Source organism: Rutidosis leptorrhynchoides, chromosome 11 (assembly GCF_046630445.1).
Source record: "Rutidosis leptorrhynchoides isolate AG116_Rl617_1_P2 chromosome 11, CSIRO_AGI_Rlap_v1, whole genome shotgun sequence".
Lineage (NCBI taxonomy): Eukaryota > Viridiplantae > Streptophyta > Magnoliopsida > Asterales > Asteraceae > Rutidosis > Rutidosis leptorrhynchoides.
In genome coordinates, this window is record NC_092343.1 from 37,468,677 (window position 1) to 37,492,500 (window position 23,824).

The 23,824-nt window shown below is 34.1% G+C and overlaps 1 pseudogene; it reads left to right on the forward strand.

The window, feature by feature from the left end:
- Positions 1-15,883: 15,883 nt before the first annotated feature.
- LOC139874462 (pentatricopeptide repeat-containing protein At2g30100, chloroplastic-like) overlaps positions 15,884-23,824 on the forward strand; it is a 15,862-nt pseudogene continuing 7,921 nt past the window's right edge.

Sequence of the window (23,824 nt, forward strand, 5' to 3'; positions counted from 1 at the left end):
TATATGAAACCTATTTCAATTAATCAAGTCTTAACAAGTTTGATTGCTTAACATGTTGGAAACATTTAATCATGTAAATATCAATCTCAATTAATATATATAAACATGGAAAAGTTCGGGTCACTACAGTACCTACCCGTTAAATAAATTTCGTCCCGAAATTTTAAGCTGTTGAAGGTGTTGACGAATCTTCTGGAAATAGATGCGGGTATTTCTTCTTCATCTGATCTTCACGCTCCCAGGTGAACTCGGGTATTCTACGAGCATTCCATCGAACCTTAACAATTGGTATCTTGTTTTGCTTAAGTCTTTTAACCTCACGATCCATTATTTCGACGGGTTCTTCGATGAATTGGAGTTTTTCGTTGATTTGGATTTCATCTAATGGAATAGTGAGATCTTCTTTAGCAAAACATTTCTTCAAATTCGAGACGTGGAAAGTGTTATGTACAGCCGCGAGTTGTTGAGGTAACTCAAGTCGGTAAGCTACTGGTCCGACACGATCAATAATCTTGAATGGTCCAATATACCTTGGATTTAATTTCCCTCGTTTACCAAATCGAACAACGCCTTTCCAAGGTGCAACTTTAAGCATGACCATCTCTCCAATTTCAAATTCTATATCTTTTCTTTTAATGTCAGCATAGCTCTTTTGTCGACTTTGGGCGGTTTTCAACCGTTGTTGAATTTGGATGATCTTCTCGGTAGTTTCTTGTATAATCTCCGGACCCGTAATCTGTCTATCCCCTACTTCACTCCAACAAATTGGAGACCTGCACTTTCTACCATAAAGTGCTTCAAACGGCGCCATCTCAATGCTTGAATGGTAGCTGTTGTTGTAGGAAAATTCTGCTAACGGTAGATGTCGATCCCAACTGTTTCCGAAATCAATAACACATGCTCGTAGCATGTCTTCAAGCGTTTGTATCGTCCTTTCACTCTGCCCATCAGTTTGTGGATGATAGGCAGTACTCATGTCTAGACGAGTTCCTAATGCTTGCTGTAATGTCTGCCAGAATCTTGAAATAAATCTGCCATCCCTATCAGAGATAATAGAGATTGGTATTCCATGTCTGGAGACGACTTCCTTCAAATACAGTCGTGCTAACTTCTCCATTTTGTCATCTTCTCTTATTGGCAGGAAGTGTGCTGATTTGGTGAGACGATCAACTATTACCCAAATAGTATCAAAACCACTTGCAGTCCTTGGCAATTTAGTGATGAAATCCATGGTAATGTTTTCCCATTTCCATTCCGGGATTTCGGGTTGTTGAAGTAGACCTGATGGTTTTTGATGCTCAGCTTTGACCTTAGAACACGTCAAACATTCTCCTACGTATTTAGCAACATCGGCTTTCATACCCGGCCACCAAAAATGTTTCTTGAGATCCTTGTACATCTTCCCCGTTCCAGGATGTATTGAGTATCTGGTTTTATGAGCTTCTCAAAGTACCATTTCTCTCATATCTCCAAATTTTGGTACCCAAATCCTTTCAGCCCTATATCGGGTTCCGTCTTCCCGAATATTAAGATGCTTCTCCGATCCTTTGGGTATTTCATCCTTTAAATTTCCCTCTTTTAAAACTCCTTGTTGCGCCTCCTTTATTTGAGTAGTAAGGTTATTATGAATCATTATATTCATAGATTTTACTCGAATGGGTTCTCTGTCCTTCCTGCTCAAGGCATCGGCTACCACATTTGCCTTCCCTGGGTGGTAACGAATCTCAAAGTCGTAATCATTCAATAATTCAATCCACCTACGCTGCCTCATATTCAGTTGTTTCTGATTAAATATGTGTTGAAGACTTTTGTGGTCGGTATATATAATACTTTTGACCCCATATAAGTAGTGCCTCCAAGTCTTTAATGCAAAAACAACCGTGCCTAATTCCAAATCATGCGTTGTATAATTTTGTTCGTGAATCTTCAATTGTCTAGACGCATAAGCAATCACCTTCGTTCGTTGCATTAATACACAACCGAGACCTTGCTTTGATGCGTCACAATAAATCACAAAATCATCATTCCCTTCAGGCAATGACAATATAGGTGCCGTAGTTAGCTTTTTCTTCAATAACTGAAACGCTTTCTCTTGTTCATAATTCCATTCAAATTTCTTCCCTTTATGCGTTAATGCAGTCAAGGGTTTTGCTATTCTGGAAAAGTCTTGGATGAACCTTCTGTAGTAACCAGCTAGTCCTAAAAATTGGCGTATGTGTTTCGGAGTTTTCGGGGTTTCCCACTTTTCAACAGTTTCTATCTTTGCCGGATCCACCTTAATACCTTCTTTGTTCACTATGTGACCGAGGAATTGAACTTCTTCCAACCAAAATGCACACTTTGAAAACTTAGCGTACAATTCTTCCTTCCTCAATACTTCTAACACCTTTCTCAAATGTTCACCGTGTTCTTGGTCATTCTTTGAGTAAATAAGTATGTCATCAATGAAAACAATGACAAACTTGTCAAGGTATGGTCCACACACTCGGTTCATAAGGTCCATGAACACAGCTGGTGCATTAGTTAAACCAAACGGCATGACCATAAACTCGTAATGACCGTAACGTGTTCTAAAAGCAGTCTTTGGAATATCATCTTCTTTCACCCGCATTTGATGATACCCGGAACGTAAGTCAATCTTTGAATAAACAGACGAGCCTTGTAGTTGATCAAATAAGTCATCGATTCTAGGTAGTGGGTAGCGGTTCTTGATGGTAAGTTTGTTCAACTCTCGGTAGTCGATACACAACCTGAAAGTACCATCTTTCTTCTTGACAAACAAAATAGGAGCTCCCCACGGTGATGTGCTTGGTCGAATGAAACCACGCTCTAAAAGTTCTTGTAATTGGCTTTGCAGTTCTTTCATCTCTCTGGGTGCGAGTCTGTAAGGAGCACGAGCTATTGGTGCAGCTCCTGGTACAAGATCTATTTGAAATTCAACGGATCGATGTGGGGGTAATCCCGGTAATTCTTTCGGAAATACATCGGGAAATTCTTTTGCAATGGGAACATCATTGATGCTCTTTTCTTCAGTTTGTACTTTCTCGACGTGTGCTAGAACAGCATAGCAACCTTTTCTTATTAGTTTTTGTGCCTTCAAATTACTAATAAGATGTAGCTTCGTGTTGCCCTTTTCTCCGTACACCATTAAGGGTTTTCCTTTTTCTCGTATAATGCGAATTGCATTTTTGTAACAAACGATCTCCGCTTTCACTTCTTTCAACCAGTCCATACCGATTATCACATCAAAACTCCCTAACTCTACTGGTATCAAATCAATCTTAAATGTTTCGCTAACCAGTTTAATTTCTCGATTCCGACATATATTATCTGCTGAAATTAATTTACCATTTGCTAATTCGAGTAAAAATTTACTATCCAAATGCGTCAATGGACAACTTAATTTAGCACAAAAATCTCTACTCATATAGCTTCTATCCGCACCCGAATCAAATAAAACGTAAGCAGATTTATTGTCAATAAGAAACGTACCCGTAACAAGCTCCGGGTCTTCCTGTGCCTCTACCGCATTAATATTGAAAACTCTTCCACGGCCTTGTCCATTCGTGTTCTCCTGGTTCGGGCAATTTCTAATAATGTGGCCTGGTTTTCCACATTTATAACAAACTACATTGGCATAACTTGCTCCGACACTACTTGCTCCGCCATTACTCGTTCCGACACCATTTGTTCCTTTCGTTCTATTAACCCCTGGTCCGTAGACCTCACACTTCGCCGCGCTATGACCATTTCTTTTACACTTGTTGCAAAATTTGGTGCAGAACCCCGAGTGATTCTTTTCACACCTTTGGCATAGCTGCTTCTGATTGTTGTTGTTGTTGCGGTTATTATTGTTGTTGGGATGATTGTTGTAGTTGATGTTGTTGTTGTTGTTGTTGTTGTTGTTGTTGTTGTTGGGCCGTTTGTTGTAGTTGCGATTGATGTTGCGATTGTTGGGATAATTGTTGCGATTATTGTTGTAATTGCTGTTGTTGTTGTATTGGTGATTCTTATCACCGTTTTCCTCCCACTTTCTTTTGACTTGCTTCACATTGGCCTCTTCAGCAGTCTGTTCTTTAATTCTTTCTTCAATCTGGTTCACTAGTTTGTGAGCCATTCTACATGCCTGTTGTATGGAGGCGGGCTCGTGTGAACTTATATCTTCTTGGATTCTTTCCGGTAATCCTTTCACAAACGCGTCGATCTTCTCTTCCTCATCTTCGAATGCTCCCGGACACAATAGGCACAATTCTGTGAATCGTCTTTCGTACGTGGTAATATCAAATCCTTGGGTTCGTAACCCTCTAAGTTCTGTCTTGAGCTTATTGACCTCGGTTCTGGGACGGTACTTCTCGTTCATCAAGTGCTTGAATGCTGACCACGGTAGTGCGTACGCATCATCTTGTCCCACTTGCTCTAGATAGGTATTCCACCATGTTAACACAGAACCTGTGAAGGTATGCGTAGCGTACTTCACTTTGTCCTCTTCAGTACACTTACTTATGGCAAACACCGATTCAACCTTCTCGGTCCACCGTTTCAATCCGATCGGTCCTTCGGTTCCATCAAATTCCAAAGGTTTGCAGGCAGTGAATTCTTTGTAGGTGCATCCTACACGATTTCCTGTACTGCTAGATCCAAGGTTATTGTTGGTATGTAGCGCAGCCTGTACTGCGGCTATGTTTGAAGCTAGAAAAGTACGGAATTCCTCTTCATTCATATTCACGGTGTGTCGAGTAGTCGGTGCCATTTCCTTCAAAATAGTCAAATGGAACAAGTTAATCATACAGAATATTAAGAGTAGTTAATAGTATTTCGTAGCATAATATGAACTCATTTATAAAAGCTTTTTCTTCATATTAGCGTTTTATAAGTTTAAATTCGGGTAGTAACTACCCGTTAAGTTCATACTTAGTAGCTAATATACAATTCAACTACTACAATTCTATATGAAAAACTGATTATAATAATATTTCGCGTTCAAACTTTTATACAATATTTTACAAACTTACAATACCGCTTATTTTACATAAAGCATGAAATATAGCACACAATAACTTTGAAACAAGATAGTTGTGAAGATAATTTTAGCTTGTACACAAGTTGTTCAGCAAAGGCAATAAAGACACGTAATTCATACGTCCAGAAACAAGTCATGCATTCTGGTTTTACTAGGACTACTTCCCATCCTTGGTCTTGTGCAACATAACCGTTATGGCCGTTGATAAGACAGCGTGTTGTAACGTCGTCAAAGGGACGAGGGTTACGTAATGTCCAACAGTCCCGTAACAATCTAAAAACCTCATTTCTTACCCCAATTACCGACTCCGTCACTTGTGGGAACGTTTTGTTTAATAGTTGTAGCCCGATGTTCTTGTTCACACTTTGGTATCAGAGCGGTGGTCTTAGCGAACCAGGTCTTGCATTAGTGAGTCTAACTGATAGTCGTTAGAATGCATTAATGAGTCTGGACTTCGACCGTGTTTGCATGTCAAAAGTTTTGCTTATCATTTAGTATCGAAAAATTATTTGCTTATCATCCTTAAAGTCTAAGACACGTCTTACTTCCTTTATTGCATAGACAGTGTATAGTTAAATTCATATCTTAGCGTATCTGTTATTGTTACCTTTGCCTGACAGCTTCCGTAGATTCCTCCGTAGCTTATGGGATTTTAGTATTATATATGCATATGTAAATTATGTATTGCAGGGTACTAATCTACATCCTATAATCTATTTCTTATCGAAAATCCTTCATCTGATCGTACGAGATGAATCCCTCAACCAGTTCGAGTCCATCAGATTTCGATAGCTATTTCGATAGTTATTCCGACAGCTATTTCGATATGGATTTCCACTCGAGCTCCGAAAGCAGAGTAACCGGAATGAATCGATCAATTAGCCATCATCTATTCTGAATGAATTGGAGATGGGTTCGTAGTCGACTTAATCAATGGAAACGCGAAGAAGGCAATCATTTCCACTAACCAAATTCACCTCTTGACAATGAACCTAAAACGTTTACCGGCGAACCTGTTCGAGACACCATTTTCTCTCTCATTTCCAAAGTATCTCATCACGATCATATACTATCTCAGATTCTAAACCTCATTCATCCGCTCGTCCGAACCGACAATCATCCCGGTGTAATAGAAGAAGTTAACGAACTTCGCGCATAAGTTGTAGTCTTGGAAAATATGGTGCAAAACGTACCAGCTTCATCCAAATCACCAGCACCAACAGTACCACCAACAACCCAAATTTCAATATCACATGCCTCAACATCTCAATCTATACCTCGAGTATAATCATCATTCTACATGACATTCTACATCAGTTATCTTCGTTCGACATGGTGATTATGTAATCTCTAATGTTTTAGAGATTATTTATTCTAGTTCCAACTGAAAACTAAATGAGTTTAATATCATGTTAACTCATTAAATTCATGATTACATTTGAAGAAAATATATATGTATATATGTTTTCATAAAGATTGTAATTAAAAATTCTTTTGTACAAACTGTTAATAATAAAAATATTTTAACGGGTAGGTAATACCCGAGGAATATTTAAATTTCACATTAATAAGTTACACTGTATATTCTTCGAATCTGATTCAACAGTTATTCACTATCCTATTTACAACCACCGGGATACTTATCCATTCACCAAAGAATAACTAATTTCATTCAAATTCAATTTCATATTTGAATTTTGACCTATCAGAATCCAACAAGTGGCATAATGAAGAAATAATGGACACAATAAAAATTGATTAGAAACAGACTAATTAACAATATTAAATTTTATTAAGAAACCACGCTAACAAAATCCTAGCTAACTGTTCCTAGCTAACTGTTAATTCCGTATTACATTTTATTTATCGCAATTTATTTATCGCAATTTATATTCTCGCAATTTTATTTATTGTCATTTAATTTCTGTTATTTACTTTACGCACTTTATTTATCGTCATTTAATTTCTGTTATTTATTTTACGCACTTTAAATATCGGGACACGTATACAAGGTTTTGACATATCATATCGACACATCTATATATATTATTTGGAATCACCATAGACACTCTATATGCAGTAATGATCGAGTTCTCTATACAGGGTTGAGGTTGATTCTATAATAATATATATACTTTGAGTTGTGATCGAGTCTGAGACATGTACACGGGTCACGATACGTATTAATTAATTCAAATATTATATATTAAACTATATATGAATGATTGCACTGTCAACTGTGGACTATCGACTGTGGACTAATAACATTGGACAATTAAAATGAATTAAAATATTGAATATAACATATGAAACTAAACAATTCTTCAAGTTTGCCACTTGATTTCGTCTTAAACCTCATTTGTATCTTCACGATTACATTCTGCGTTCAAACCTTTCATGATTCTTGAAAACACCTCAATCGATAGGATGAATCAACCGCACTTCATCTACGGAAGGAAAGATTTATGCATATAGTTATGCACCTGAGAAACTCTCGGCAATTGAGTAAAAGTTCAACACGTAGCCGCGTCAGATCCTTTGGCATTTATTAACAAAAACAACTTTGCGATCCCTTTTCAAAATTAGCCAATTTTGTCACAGCTCCAACAAGTCAACTTCGACTTTTCGTACGAAACAACCTTATTATAACGTTTATATATACGCGTGCTCTTTTATTGTTACCAGGTAACCTTTCATATTCCATCATATTACCATCAGCGTTTAATCATCTAAAAACACAATTCTCCTGAAACCACCTCGGATTAATAACCGATGATTCAGATATCATAGCATTAAATGCAGAGGAAACAGAAAAATGGTAGATGGTCTAAACGGACAAAAGTTTGATGATAAAGAAAGGAGTGTTAGGAACGCTCGATAGAAAATTGGGTATTGAAAAACAGATTGAGTTACCCATGAAGGAGACCAAGGACAAATACAAGGACCAAATCCTATATTCAAAGGATTCAGGTAATTCTGGATCCGTTGAAATCTTTAGAGAATATCTTGCTCCGAAGTCATGTTAAAATCTTGCGGAAAATCTTTCTCCATCAACCGTCGAACTTAGAAATTCCAAAATATCATCATCAATATCTTTGATATTTCTGAGGATATTTTCATAAATATTCTCGTCCGAAATTATATACCTCTTCGTGCTTCCTGTGTATCAATATATTGGAAACATTCAATAGAAAATATAGTACCGAAAAGCAGATTATGCGAAACTATGAAGAAAGCCGTGGATAAATCACAAAGAATAAGTTTGACTTCAAAGAATCCAAATAATTCAATGTCTGCTAAAGTCTATAGTGAATAACTTGCTCCTTACTCTAAACCCTTGCAGACAATAGTTTCTATCATCCTCTGATCTTAGATATTCTGAGATATTATCGTACCTTTCATTATAAATATCCTCCATATTTCTGGAGATATTTTTATAACTATTCTTATCTGAAATCATTAATCTTTTCGTGCTATCAGTATTACATCATATAGAAACTGTTAGTTTCTATATTCTGTAAATTTTCAAGCTTAAAATATGAATGTTATTGTAGTAATGATGGGAACTGATGCATGAGTTAGTATAATATAATGACACTTGATCAACGTGATTATATTACAGTAAGTCATGCTGAGTTTCTAAATGAAACGTGATGATTCACAGATCATAACGTCATCATGTGCCATGTTACATAACTCTTTCATCCTACTTAACTCCGTAACAAATCAAGAAAATGTATTCTTGATGGTTCTATCTTCCGTGATGTTGATAAATTTGAAAATCAAATCGTGCTATCACGTTCCTTCATGCTTAGAACATTATAATCATTCGAAACTCTATATCTCTAAATTCTGGACCATTATTCGCTTGACTTGAAGTTGGGAAGAGAAAACAAAAGCATAGAGCTTTGAAATATAAGGGAGAATATAAAGTCCGATAACAACACATAAATTACAAACCGTGTATATCAATGTTTATCGCAACATAAAGACACGGGAGAATTAAAAACATTATAATCCCGAGGGCGAAGTAGAAGAAAGCAGATTCCTCTGGTGGAAGTTGGAAAAGGAGAATGATTGTTGCGATAGTAAGGATGAGGACAAGGATCAGAACTGGATTAATCATTTTCAGAATCTTTTGGATGTATGAACTAAGAAAGAAAGTATAAGAATGGTGAGAATAATGGAAAGGAAGAGCTTAATTTATACTGGAAATATCAGACGTAGTAATCGGGGCAGATCACCGTATTTAATTAAAGAGATCTTAATTTCCATAAATCCCGAAGAATCAGATTTTATAGATCTTCAAGATTTTCTTTAAATCCCTTAAATTCCGGAATTCAACCAAGGCAATGTCAAAAGTTAAGACGCGCCTTATTTTCTAAATTCAAACCTGACTACGTCAAAAGTTAAAAACAAATCTTTGTTTCTCATTTCATCCTTTTGTGAATAGCTTCATTCGCACTCTTCGAATAATCGAATTATTTTTATCCATATTACTCAATGATGATAAAACTCAAGTTATCAACTCATATTCGTCAGGAAAACATATTTATTGTTAGCTATGACGACCTCACTCAAATTTCGGGACGAAATTTCTTTAACGGGTAGGTACTGTGATGACCCGGGAATTTCCGACCAAATTTAAACATAATCTTATATGATTCGACTCGATAAGCAAAGTCTATTAAACCAAGTCTCATTATGTTTGAACTATTTCATGATAACATTTGACCTTTAACTATTTTCGACGATTCACGAACCTTTAATTGTAACTAAGAATGTAAATATAAATAATTATATATAAAACTAATTATATTAGTATTAATGAACTATTAAGTAATTTTGTTATTATAAAAGATAACATTTAATAACTAAAGATTTTCATTTTGAATATATATAGTATATTGTATATAAATGATTCAAACATATTTTACCAACGTTATCAAAATATTAAATGTACAATGTTATACTTTGTAGTTAATTGTTTAATATACATAATTAATCATCTACTCAACATTTAAAACATGATTTTATATATATGGTAGTATACATATATACATAAATATAACTATATAGATATATGATTTTATACATAATTATTATATTATGTATATGTAGAAATTTATAATATATCTATGATGAAATAATGTACTATTTTAATAAATATATATAATACTTACATATATAAAACATTTATATTTTTCATAATTACATACATAAGTATAATATAATTAGTATGTAAATAAATATTATAATATATTTATATTAAAATGCATAAATATATAATATTCAGTATATGTTACAATACATATTACATAATTATTAAATATTACATAATAATAGACGATATTAATAAATTAAATTTAAATACAAATATAGTTGTTGTAGTAATGTTATTTGTATCGTCAAATATCAATATTTGTATTCATAATATCACTTTATATCATATAAAGATGAAATTGGATGTATAAATTAGATTATTATTACTAATATTATTATTATCGATAAAATATTAATATTATCATAATTAGTATGGTATTATTATTATTATTATTATCATTTTTACAATTATTATTATCATTAATATTATATTTATCATTATTATTAATTTTATTAATATTATTAGATATTAATAGTATTGTTATTATATATTATTATTATTAATTAAAAAAAACAGTAGGGATCTATATTATACGCGTGACCTCTGTATCCTTTATCTCTATTATTATTATTTTTTTTTGTTTCTTTCCTGCTCCCAACTTTCGTACCTGAGAATAAACATGCTTTAAAGTGTCAACCAAAAGGTTGGTGAGTTCATTAGTTTAACTTAAACAATCGTTTCCATCATTTTAATAGACCACAAGATTTCAGATTTCCATTTCTCATAAACATACGTCCCATGCATAGAGACAAAAATATCATTCATATGGATTGAACACCTGGTAACCGACATTAACAATATGCATATATAAGAATATCCCCATCATTCCGGGATCCTCCTTCGGACATGATATAAATTTCGAAGTACTAAAACATCCGGTACTTTGGATGGGGCTTGTTGGGCCCGATAGATCTATCTTTAAGATTCGCGTCAATTAGGGTGTCTGTTCCCTAATTCTTAGATTACCAGACTTAATAAAAAGGGGCATATTCGACTTCGATAATCCAACCATAGAATGTAGTTTCACGTACTTGTGTCAATTTCGTAAAACAGTTATAAAAGTTGCGCATGTATTCTCAGCCCAAAAATATAAAGGGTAAAAAGACAAATGAAACTCACGATACTGTATTTTGTAGTAAAAATACATATGACGTCATTGAACAATGCAGGGTTGGCCTCGGATTCACGAACCTATATCAATTGTGTATATATTAATACGTATAATGTAAGTTACAAAATTTCATTTATTAATATGTATTATTTATATATTATAGTTTTGTAGAATTTATTCTAACCTTTATTTTAAAACGTATACTTATATTATATTTTAAGTTATATTTTATATATATATCTATTTTATGTATATATATCTATAATGATTTACGTTTATATAAATAGTGACATTAATATATTTATATACATATATTTGTGGTTAGTATTGTATTTATGAAATTTTATTAGTTTGTTATGTGAATTATTAATACAATCCTAGTATATACCATAAGTATATATATAGTGTACAAAAGATTTATTTGTTAAAATAATAATTTAGATAATAATGATTTACTAATAATAATAATAATTTTATTAATAATGATAATACTAATAGCAAAAAAAATGAAAATGATAACTGTTAATGATACTAATAATAATAACTCTAAAATAATATTAATACTAATACCATACTTATGTTAATAATAAGGGTTCTAATATTTATAAAATGATAAATGATAATCATAATAATACTAGTAAATATTAATGATGATACTGATAAATATGATATTATTAATTGTAAATGTACTGATGATACTATTATTTATAAACCGGTACAAATTCTAATATTGATGATAATAATATATTTTTATTTCTTTCATAATAATAATAATGATAATCATAATCATAATCCTAATGATGATAAAATACTAAAATGATAAGTTTATTACTAATAATAATATTATTAATACCTATCATAATAATAATAGTAATGTCTATAATACTTTCAAATATGATAACAAGTATGATACTAATAATAACAATAACAATAACAATCAAAACAATCACAATAATAATAATAATACTAATAATAATTAATATATAATAACAATAATAAAATTAGAAAAGAAAACTACCTCACATGAAAAGAGTTTCAAAAAAAAAAAGAAACTACCGTCCTCTGGACTCGATCTCGTGACCACATGCTCACACGCAAACACTCTCGACCATCCCACCAATTCTGATTCTCTGTACTAATATCGAATTTAAATTTTATATATAAACTGTTTTTCTTCTATTCCTCTTCTTCTCCACAAGTCTCATGGATTCAACAAAACATCAATAACCAAAACAAAACAAAAAATCGGGGTTCCCTTTAAAGCTTCAAAACATTACAGAAAAAAAAATAATTTGGGTTCTAAAATAAAAAAAAAAATACTAAAGGCCTACTGCAGCGTCGGTTCTTGGAACAAAAAAAAAAATTTGATTTCGTAATAGATAACATTATAGATAATGTTTATAACACGAAATAGTTTTCTAAACATGTATAAAAACTACTGGAATCGTCAATTTGATCAGAAACATATACACGAACGCGAATTTGTCTCAAGAACAATTGTTGACTTTTTTTAAACTAAACTTTGACTTCAAAATTCAAGATCGATATAAAGATTTGAGAGTTGAGATTTTGCAGATAGATTCAAAGAAAGATTTCTAACCTTTCTGCATTTTTAGATTTTGAAACTTTATTCGAAATTGAATTAAGAGAAAGAAAAAAAAAAAACCATAAGCTACGATGTGTTTACTTTGACGCATATATTGCGGGGAACCCAAATGCTATTTTACGCAACGAGTTAAGAAATTATTTTGACTCAATATATCCGAATATTGGACTTCGTGATTTAGAAAAAGCGGCTAACATGCAACATAAAGAAGCATGTTATGCTTACGGATTAGTAATGTTCGCTTCTCACCAAAGTGAGAACAAGAACATCGGGCTACAACTATTAAACAAAACGTTTCCACAAGTGACGGAGTCGGTAATTGGGGTAAGAAATGAGGTTTTTAGATTGTTACGGGACTGTTGGACATTACGTAACCCTCGTCCCTTTGACGACGTTACAACACGCTGTCTTATCAACGGCCATAACGGTTATGTTCCATAAGACCAAGGATGGGAATTAATCCTAGTAAAACCAGAATGCATGACTTGTTTCTGGACGTATGAATTACGTGTCTTTATTGCCTTTGCTGAACGACTTGTGTACTAGCTAGAATTATCTTCACAACCATCTTGTATCAAATTTATTGTGTGCTATATTTCATGCTATATGTAAAATAAGCGGTATTGTAAGTTTGTAAAATATTGTGTAAAAGTTTGAACGCGAAATATTATTATAATCAGTTTTTCATATAGAATTGTAGTAGTTGAATTGTATATTAGCTACTAAGTATGAACTTAACGGGTAGGTACTACCCGAATTTAAACTTATAAAATGCTAATATGAAGAAAAAGCTTTTATAAATGAGTTCATATTATGCTACGAAATACTATTAACTACTCTTAATATTCTGTATGATTAACTTGTTCCATTTAACTATTTTGAAGGAAATGGCACCGACTACTCGACACACCGTGAATATGAATGAAGAGGAATTCCGTACTTTTCTAGCTTCAAACATAGCCGCAGTACAGGCTGCGCTACATACCAACAATAACCTTGGATCTAGCAGTACAGGAAATCGTGTAGGATGCACCTACAAAGAATTTACTGTCTGCAAACCTTTGGAATTTGATGGAACCGAAGGACCGATCGGATTGAAACGGTGGACCGAGAAGGTCGAATCGGTGTTTGCCATAAGTAAGTGTACTGAAGAGGATAAAGTAAAGTACGCTACGCATACCTTCACAGGTTCTGCGTTAACATGGTGGAATACCTATCTAGAGCAAGTGGGACAAGACGATGCGTACGCACTACCGTGGTCAGCATTCAAGCACTTGATGAACGAGAAGTACCGTCCCAGAACCGAGGTCAATAAGCTCAAGACAGAACTTAGAGGGTTACGAACCCAAGGATTTGATATTACCACGTACGAAAGACGATTCACAGAATTGTGCCTATTGTGTCCGGGAGCATTCGAAGATGAGGAAGAGAAGATCGACGCGTTTGTGAAAGGATTACCGGAAAGAATCCAAGAAGATATAAGTTCACACGAGCCCGCCTCCATACAACAGGCATGTAGAATGGCTCACAAACTAGTGAACCAGATTGAAGAAAGAATTAAAGAACAGACTGCTGAAGAGGCCAATGTGAAGCAAGTCAAAAGAAAGTGGGAGGAAAACGGTGATAAGAATCACCAATACAACAACAACAGCAATTACAACAATAATCGCAGCAATTATCCCAACAATCGCAACATCAATCGCAACTACAACAAACGGCCCAACAACAACAACAATAACAACAACACCTATATCAATTGTGTATATATTAATACGTATAATGTAAGTTACAAAATTTCATTTATTAATATGTATTATTTATATATTATAGTTTTGTAGAATTTATTCTAACCTTTATTTTAAAACGTATACTTATATTATATTTTAAGTTATATTTTATATATATATATATATATCTATTTTATGTATATATATCTATAATGATTTACGTTTATATAAATAGTGACATTAATATATTTATATACATATATTTGTGGTTAGTATTGTATTTATGAAATTTTATTAGTTTGTTATGTGAATTATTAATACAATCCTAGTATATACCATAAGTATATATATAGTGTACAAAAGATTTATTTGTTAAAATAATAATTTAGATAATAATGATTTACTAATAATAATAATAATTTTATTAATAATGATAATACTAATAGCAAAAAAAATGAAAATGATAACTGTTAATGATACTAATAATAATAACTCTAAAATAATATTAATACTAATACCATACTTATGTTAATAATAAGGGTTCTAATATTTATAAAATGATAAATGATAATCATAATAATACTAGTAAATATTAATGATGATACTGATAAATATGATATTATTAATTGTAAATGTACTGATGATACTATTATTTATAAACCGGTACAAATTCTAATATTGATGATAATAATATATTTTTATTGGGTTAGTTAATTAAAAACTATGATAAACTTTGATTTAAAAGTGGGAATACCTATCTAGAGCAAGTGGGACAAGACGATGCGTACGCACTACCGTGGTCAGCATTCAAGCACTTGATGAACGAGAAGTACCGTCCCAGAACCGAGGTCAATAAGCTCAAGACAGAACTTAGAGGGTTACGAACCCAAGGATTTGATATTACCACGTACGAAAGACGATTCACAGAATTGTGCCTATTGTGTCCGGGAGCATTCGAAGATGAGGAAGAGAAGATCGACGCGTTTGTGAAAGGATTACCGGAAAGAATCCAAGAAGATATAAGTTCACACGAGCCCGCCTCCATACAACAGGCATGTAGAATGGCTCACAAACTAGTGAACCAGATTGAAGAAAGAATTAAAGAACAGACTGCTGAAGAGGCCAATTTGAATTAACCGATTAAGACGAATTACGTTTTGGGGATCGATCGATTCTGTAATTGAAATATAATCGTTTAGCTGGTGAATTGTGTTAATCGAATCGAATGAACATTAAAAGGGAGTATATATAGTAGATGGAAACGTGGAGAACACGTATTTTTAGGGTGACCGAATCAGTTGGGCTCAATCGAAAAGGCCCAAGTAAATGGGTTTCGTCGCTGATCCAAAAAGCCCATTAAGGATTAGTAACAGAAAGGCCCTTAAATAAAAACCTATCAATTAACCGTATAATTTAACCGTCAGTTACCCGCCATTCCTAGGGTTTCAATCACACACAGAAACCCTAAGACATACAACATATCCTCTAATCAGCAAAATTAGATACTGTCATAACTAGTGACAATGAAGATGAAACGAGTGAAGGCTTTCATGAATGAATAGAAGAATTAGAAAGAATGAATAGATAACCATCAGATATATTAGAAGAAATGAATTCAAAGTTATCATCAAAAAAATTACAATTAATGTTAGTTTATTTTTCAACACAAGACGGAAGGGATTCATGGTGTGCATTAGAAGTATTTGAATAGATAAAAAAGAAAATACAGTCAATGATGAAACAATGGAACTTATGGTTAGTTTAATGTGTGGTTGGGTTAAGAAGTAAGTTGATGGGAGACATGAGATTAATGAAGTGGTTGATTTGCTTATTGATATGGAATGTGTTGGGTTGAAACCGAGTTTTAGTATGATTGAAAAGGTGATTTCTTTGTATTGGGATAATGGTGAAAAAAGTGAAAGTGTGTTAACGTGTTGTATATGAATGAGGTTTTGAATAGGGGGATTGGTTGGTATGTGATGAGCGTCGAAGTACTCGTCAAAAATAAACTAAATACTCTAGACTAGCTAGGGTAAGTAGGATTCGTTTCACGGGAGATTGTGGTTAAAAGCAAGCAATTTTCAGGAGTTGGTTTGTTTGTTTAACTAAAACTACTGAGATTAATCAACTGCTTAAAACTTAAAACTTAAACTAAAGTGCAATTGAAAATGTTGAAATGTAAACAATGAAAGTAAAACCTTTATCCTTTCACAATCCCAATCTAACATGTATTCATTCAAACAAGTATTAGGTTTACCAAATGTTGATCAAATCTCATAGACAAGACTTTTTGAGTTCATCAATTCTATTATCTTGGGTTTAAACTATGTAACCTAGACAATATGTCTTTTTCCCTAATCTAATTAACACTAAGTTGGATCAAGAACACACTGTTAAATCACAATAATTTAACTTGCAATAACAAAACATAAAACTTGCATTAATCAACAATTGATTTGGTTCACAATATCATAATCCAAAAGTATTAAAACATCACAAACCACATAATCTTGAATGAAATCATACATATTTTAATTGTTCATGGAAAGGATAAAGTTAAGAAAAACTAGCCAAACATGTTGGTGATGATGATCATGGAGATTCTTGAAGATTGCATGATGAACAACACCTTAATCCTAGCTTGAATCCTTGAACAATGATGATTGGAGAGTGTTTTGATGTGTTTGAGAGTGATCTCTGGTGCAAAAACTGATGGAAAAAAGTGTAGGTTCGTAACCCTAGAGCTCTCCTTAAATAGGGGTTAGGAAACTTCGTCCAAAAGCTAATTTTCGTATTTCCCGGAATCTGGAAATTTGTACTGGCGTAATTTACGCCCAATCTGGCGTAAATTACGTCTTTGTTAAATTGCCTGGGCGTATTTTTACGCCCCCAAATGATTTTTTTTCCTGATTTCAAACTTGCATTGGCGTAATTTACGCCATATCTGGCGTAATTTACGCCCATATTTGCACTGGCGTAAAAAGCTGGCGTAAAAAACTTGAAAGCTGGCGTAATTTACTCCAGTGTAAAAATTCTGATTTTTCCAACTTTTTCCAGAACTCGACTTTAAATGCCGTTTTTCGCGCCTTTTTGCACTAACTTCTTTTCTCACCTATAAAACACAAAATCACATCAAAGTATCTCATTTTTCACTCAAATATGGTTACTTTCACGTTGTTAAACATAAACGATCGTGTCAACTAAGGACCGATCAAACCCCTACACTTGGCTTTTGCTTGTCCTCAAGCAAATCTGTTTTTAGCTATAAGACAACAATCACCTAAGTGGTCTTAACTCAAATAATTTTTCACAAGCAAAATTAACTATTAATCAAGATGTAAGGCCAATATGGGTCAATCACTCAAAACCTCAAACATGTTTATCCTCTAATACCTTCAACCATAAACTTCTTATCACAGATCATTTCCTTACTTCAACAATTCCTCCATTAATCATATCATCATAAACCTCAAACATTTTCCCAAATCATCAAATGGATCAATACTTAGAACTAAATTAAACAAATATCCTTAACAACTTTCATGATCCACACTTACTCTTTTAACAACAAGATAAATGTATCCAAGTAACATGTCAAAAGAAACACAACATGGGTTAAATTAAATCCGGAGTAATTTCATTGGGTTAGCCATGACTCAAATAAAAAGGGTGTAAAACGGTTACGAATATCGAACCAATTAAACTTTATAAGGTTTAGAAATTTTAACGTGACCCTCATTCGCACCAAGATAAATTAATTTAAATCGGAATGTCAATCATAACTAGAATTGTGCACATGTTTGTGTTTTTGTCCTGCTTAACTTTTCAATTAGCCAAACTCATGCCCTTGTCTACACTAGTACTAAGTGCATAGCTTCTAAGTCCCGACACCAATGAACCCCCTAAGTCTAGTTGGAAATACCCCATACCACAAGCTCGGTAAAGTGGAGTTTTGGTTACATTGCCCATTTGTGCGAGGCATTCATGGAAGGTATAGGTTTTTGTGAGGTTATAAAGACTCTTACACTCTAGACCTAAACTTCAATGAGACGAATTTTATGCCTCAGTGGTCCATGCTTTATAAGGCACTCGTTTCACAATTTTTGGCATACTCTTCTTCTACTCTTTTTTATTCTTTTAAATTCGTCTCTTTCACTTCCTCCTTTTCACAACATTTTTTTTTTCATTTTTCATTCATTTTTTTTTTTTTCAACTTCAATGAACTAGCACACAACATATAACATATTGATAACATTTGGGATGTAGTGGTGAATATGCGGAGATAGTGACAATGATATATATAGATATATGTATGTAACATGGATAACGGGTGTTGGATGTGGTGAATATCATTGTCAAAGCTTGTGATATAAAGTATCCCCTTTCGACCTTTGCCTAGGGAAGAGTAAACTCTACAAGTGTTGCATTGGTGACTATCATCATTGTTATGCACTTTCATACTAGTGAGTAAATCGTGGACTCCATTGTGGAACCCCGGAGACCACTTTGAGTCAAACTAATCAAAAAGCCACAAACACTATAACATAATAGCTAGTTATGCTCGCCATGCTAATTTAAACTAATTATGTCTTAGCAAAAATGAGTTGCGTTGTCACCTAGCGTTACCAAATCTAAACAAGATAAAGTAAGATTAATTCAACATCAATAACCATAAATAAGGGTAGGAATGGGAAGTTGGTTTGCTTTTTCTTTTTTTTTATATCACTTTTTCTAAAGGTTTAGGCTGCTAATGGTCACTAATTGATTCTAGTACACAATTTGTGTACTAACGACCTGGGCAGACTGGCTGCAAAAATAAAAAGAATTGGTTTAAAAAGAAAAATCCTAAAGTGTTTCTTTATCATCCATATTACCTAGCATACAATTTCGAGATCTTTTTCTTTCTTTTTCTTTTCAACCTTTCTTTTCTCCATAAGAGTATATTTCCTTAAAGTTAACTAGTCAAGGTCAACAAGGTCAAATGCCTAACACTATCATTCCTCACCGGCCAAGTCCAAAAACTTCAAAGAAATTCCAAATTAATCCCTAATCACTAAGGTTACTCTCATGGGTCAACATCTTGATTATAGCCTTGAAATTAAAATTTTTCAAATTTTTACCACCTAGGCCATTAAAACCATTTAAGATATAAAACCTTTAAACAACAAACATTTTTTTTTTCAAGCTAAGCCAAATGTGCAAATTTCCTTCCTCCCCCCCACACTTAAATCATGCTACGTCCTCGTACGCATGTTAAAAAGTTATGTTAGCTTAAAGTGAGGAAATTAAACAAGGAGAAAGAAAAAGAACAATATTACCCGGGATTAAAAAGCAACTTCCCAAATACCACTCGTGACAATTACACCAATCTCCCAATTCATCACACAACATGTTCCTTCCATCCAATTTATTCTTACAAAACAAAAAAAAAAAGAAAACATAAAATCTAACTAGCCCATTTTCGGAGGGATCCCGCTTTAAACCACCCGATTCCCTTGGGTGGACGAGTTTTGTCTCGTGAGGGTTTGCAGTGAACATACCTACAAAGTTCATTTATTTAATAAATATAAAGAAAAATAATATATAAATAGATTAAAGAAGACTTACAAACTCTACACATAGTTTGTGCAGTTTTATTTTCGAGTCGTGCACGCGACTCTTTCGCCATATCAGCTAATTCCAGGACTGTAAAAGGTTACTCCTTCCCTCACTTTCTGAGAACCTTCACTATCTCTAACTTTCCTCAACTTAGAATCCAACCACACATCATTCTCCTTAACCACATGCATTAACTCAAACAATTTATCTTTTTCTTTAGGAGACAAGTTACACACAAGACGGTTGCTCAAACTTTCATCTCCTCTACTCCTAGCATCATGGACCCTTCTATGTAATTTCCTCATGGAACGATCAAGCACTGGGTCATCCTTATCGTCCTCTACCTTATCATGCGATCTCACAAAAATATGTGGTGGATTTTCCTCGTCTCCCCCACACTTAGGTCCCTCAAGATCCTCTAAATTTGAAGACACCTCATAATTAACTCGAGAATTCACCTTCACATTCTTATTCTTTTTTATCTTGTGACCTCCAAACCTTTCAACAAGTTTTTCTACGGTTCCTCCAATTACTTTGACTACTCCCCCATCGGATTCTTTAGACTTTTCAAGTGTATCAACAAGCCCATTCGGAACACAAAAATTATTCATTTTGTTATTACTAAATACATGTTCATTTGATTTTCTCATTGATGGTGGTCGGTAGGGTCTAATCATTTTCGGGGTTACCAAATGTTCATTCTCTTCACATTTAGAAACTTTTTCATCTACCCCAACAAATGTGGATACTGCCATCACAGTTTCTTTTATCGGTAATGAACAAGTGGTGCTAATAGACGAACTCAACTTAGTTTCAAGAATTTGACTCAGATTTTTCAACTCGCGCTCAAGATTTTGGATCGACTCTTGTTGACTCATCAAAATTTCTGCATTAGTTCTTATTTGAGACTCCATGAATTCACTCGTCATACCCTCTTCACTAAATTTCCTTACATCCTCTTTCTCTTTCACATCCGGTGCATACTTTTGAACCTGTTCATGGTTAGTATCCAACACAAAACAATCCTGGACATTTGGTGTATGTAATGAATTAAAAATATTAATCCTTGATCTCTTATTACCAAAAGAAATGTCCATAACCCCGGTTTTACAATTGATAAGAGCATCAATTGTAGCCAAAAATGGACGACCAAGAATGATCGTCGGTTGGGTCTCCCTAAAAGTGGTCTCAATGTCCATGACTATAAAATCTACGGGGTAATAAAAGTCCTCAACTTTCACAATCACATTTTCCAACATACCCCTTGGAGTTCTCATTGACCGATCCGCAAGTTGGATGATAATATCAGTTTGTTTTAAAGTTCCCAACTCGTATCGGTCAACAAAACTTGATGGAAGTATGTTAATACTAGCCCCCAAATCCAATAAAGCCTTTTTGACATTAACATTACCCACCGTAACCGAAATTAATGGTGTCCTCGGGTCCTTAAACTTCGGTGGAAGTGAACCAGAAATGACCGCACTCACTTTTTCAGTTAATTTTACCTTTTTGGGCAATGATGCATTTAGTTTCCGTTTTTGAACACACAAATCTTTTAAAAACTTAGCATATGCAGGAATTTGTTTGATTGCATCAATAAGTGGGATATTGATTTTTACTTGTTTAAACGTTTCCCACATATCATCTGTTTTTGGTCCCTTTTTCCCATAAGGGAATTGGTTTGGGGACTCCAAAGCCCCGGGGAATGGAATAGTATTAGTCATATCCATTTCCTCAAACTTTTCAACTACCGGTTTTTCCACATTTAACCCAACCCCAAAATCCACGGGAACCTCATTAGCATCATTACTCAGATCATTTAAAATAGGAGACTTACCTGGACCATACTTGATTTCTGATTTCTTGGACATTTTTACCTTGTTATCATATGCCTTTCCACTCCTTAAAGTGCCCACCACGTTCACTTCATGTCCTCTTCCTTGTGATTCATGATTCGGGTTTAGCAATGTATAACTTGGAATTGTATCCGATTCTCGTGTTGCCTTTTTCTCCGCCACTTGACCAATTTGCTTACCCAATGCCTCAATTGACTTATTTTGAATTTCCAAAGTCTTCTTCATCTCTTCTATAAATGACTCCATCCTAGCATTTGTGCTTGAGGATTGATTTAGTTGATTATTTTGAGACAAGTTTTGATTTTGCCTTTGAAATTGGTTGTTGTCCGAGCTAAAGTTTGGATGATTTCTCCATCCTTGGTTGTAGGTGTTGGAATATGGATCATATTTACGCCCTTGAATCTCGTTCACTTGTTCTTCTATCCCTAATGTTATTCCCTGTTTGCAACCGTTTGCATAATGAGAAGCATCACCACATATCGAGCACACATCCTGAACCTGCACAAAATTAACACTACCACCCTGGTTCGGGTTGTTAAACATTGGAAGCAACATCTTTATCTCATCTAATTCCTTTTCTAAATTCCTAGTCGACCCTCCCGAGTTAGACACGTGGTTAACATGGGAAGGATTGTGAGTTTGCCGTGCAATCGAAGCTTGGGTTTTTGAACCCTTGCTCAATTGCTCGAAAAATGCCCGATCATCCTCACTACTTCGAGTCATAAACACACCGCCACTAGCCGCTAATAGGAATTGTTTATTTTGTGAGTCAAGGCCATCATAAAAAACTTTGACAAGTTCCCATTTCGGTATTTCATGGTGAGTTCCCATTTCGGTATTTCATGGTGAGGACAAGATCGAAGTAATTCCTTCAGACGTTCGTACGCTTCATGAAAAAGTTCACCCGGCAATTGCCTAAAAGATTTTATTTGCATACGCATATCCGAAGTTTTACTTATTGGGTAGAATTCCTCAAGGAATTTCTTTTTCATCATCGCCCAAGTAGTGATACTCCGGGCGGGTAAGGACAAAAACCAACGCTTTGCTTTATCTTTTAAAGAATAAGGAAATAGGCGAAGGCGTACCTCTTCATCCGTGAACCCGTTTACCTGATTTGTAGCACAAATCTCATTAAACTCGGTGATATGCTCATAAGGTTCTTCCGTTGCCATACCTCGGTAGTTTGGCAAAATAGAAATCAATTCAGGGCGAACCTCAAATCTTCTGTTGTTATCCGCATTCGGAGCGGGATAAACAATTGGTGAATGATCCTCATACTCACCCGGTTGGTAGTACGAATCCACCCCACGTGTGTCTCTTTCCGCCATCGTTAGAGTTTGCAAACACTAACCTGCGAGTACAAAAACAAAAGATACCACACGTAAAGTCGAACAAAATAAGAAAGCACTAAAGAAAACAAAGTAAACAAAATACAAAAGAAAAATATTTTTGGATTTTTTAAGTTTTATAATTTTTAGGGTTTTTCTAATTTAAAAAGAAAGCAATTAAAATAAGAGCTTGCAATCAAGCGCACACCTCCCCGGCAGCGGCGCCAAAATTTGATGAGCGTCGAAGTACTCGTAAAAAATAAACTAAATACTCTAGACTAGCTAGGGTAAGTAGGATTCGTTTCACGGGAGATTGTGGTTAAAAGCAAGCAATTTTCAGGAGTTGGTTTGTTTGTTTAACTAAAACTACTGAGATTAATCAACTGCTTAAAACTTAAAACTTAAACTAAAGTG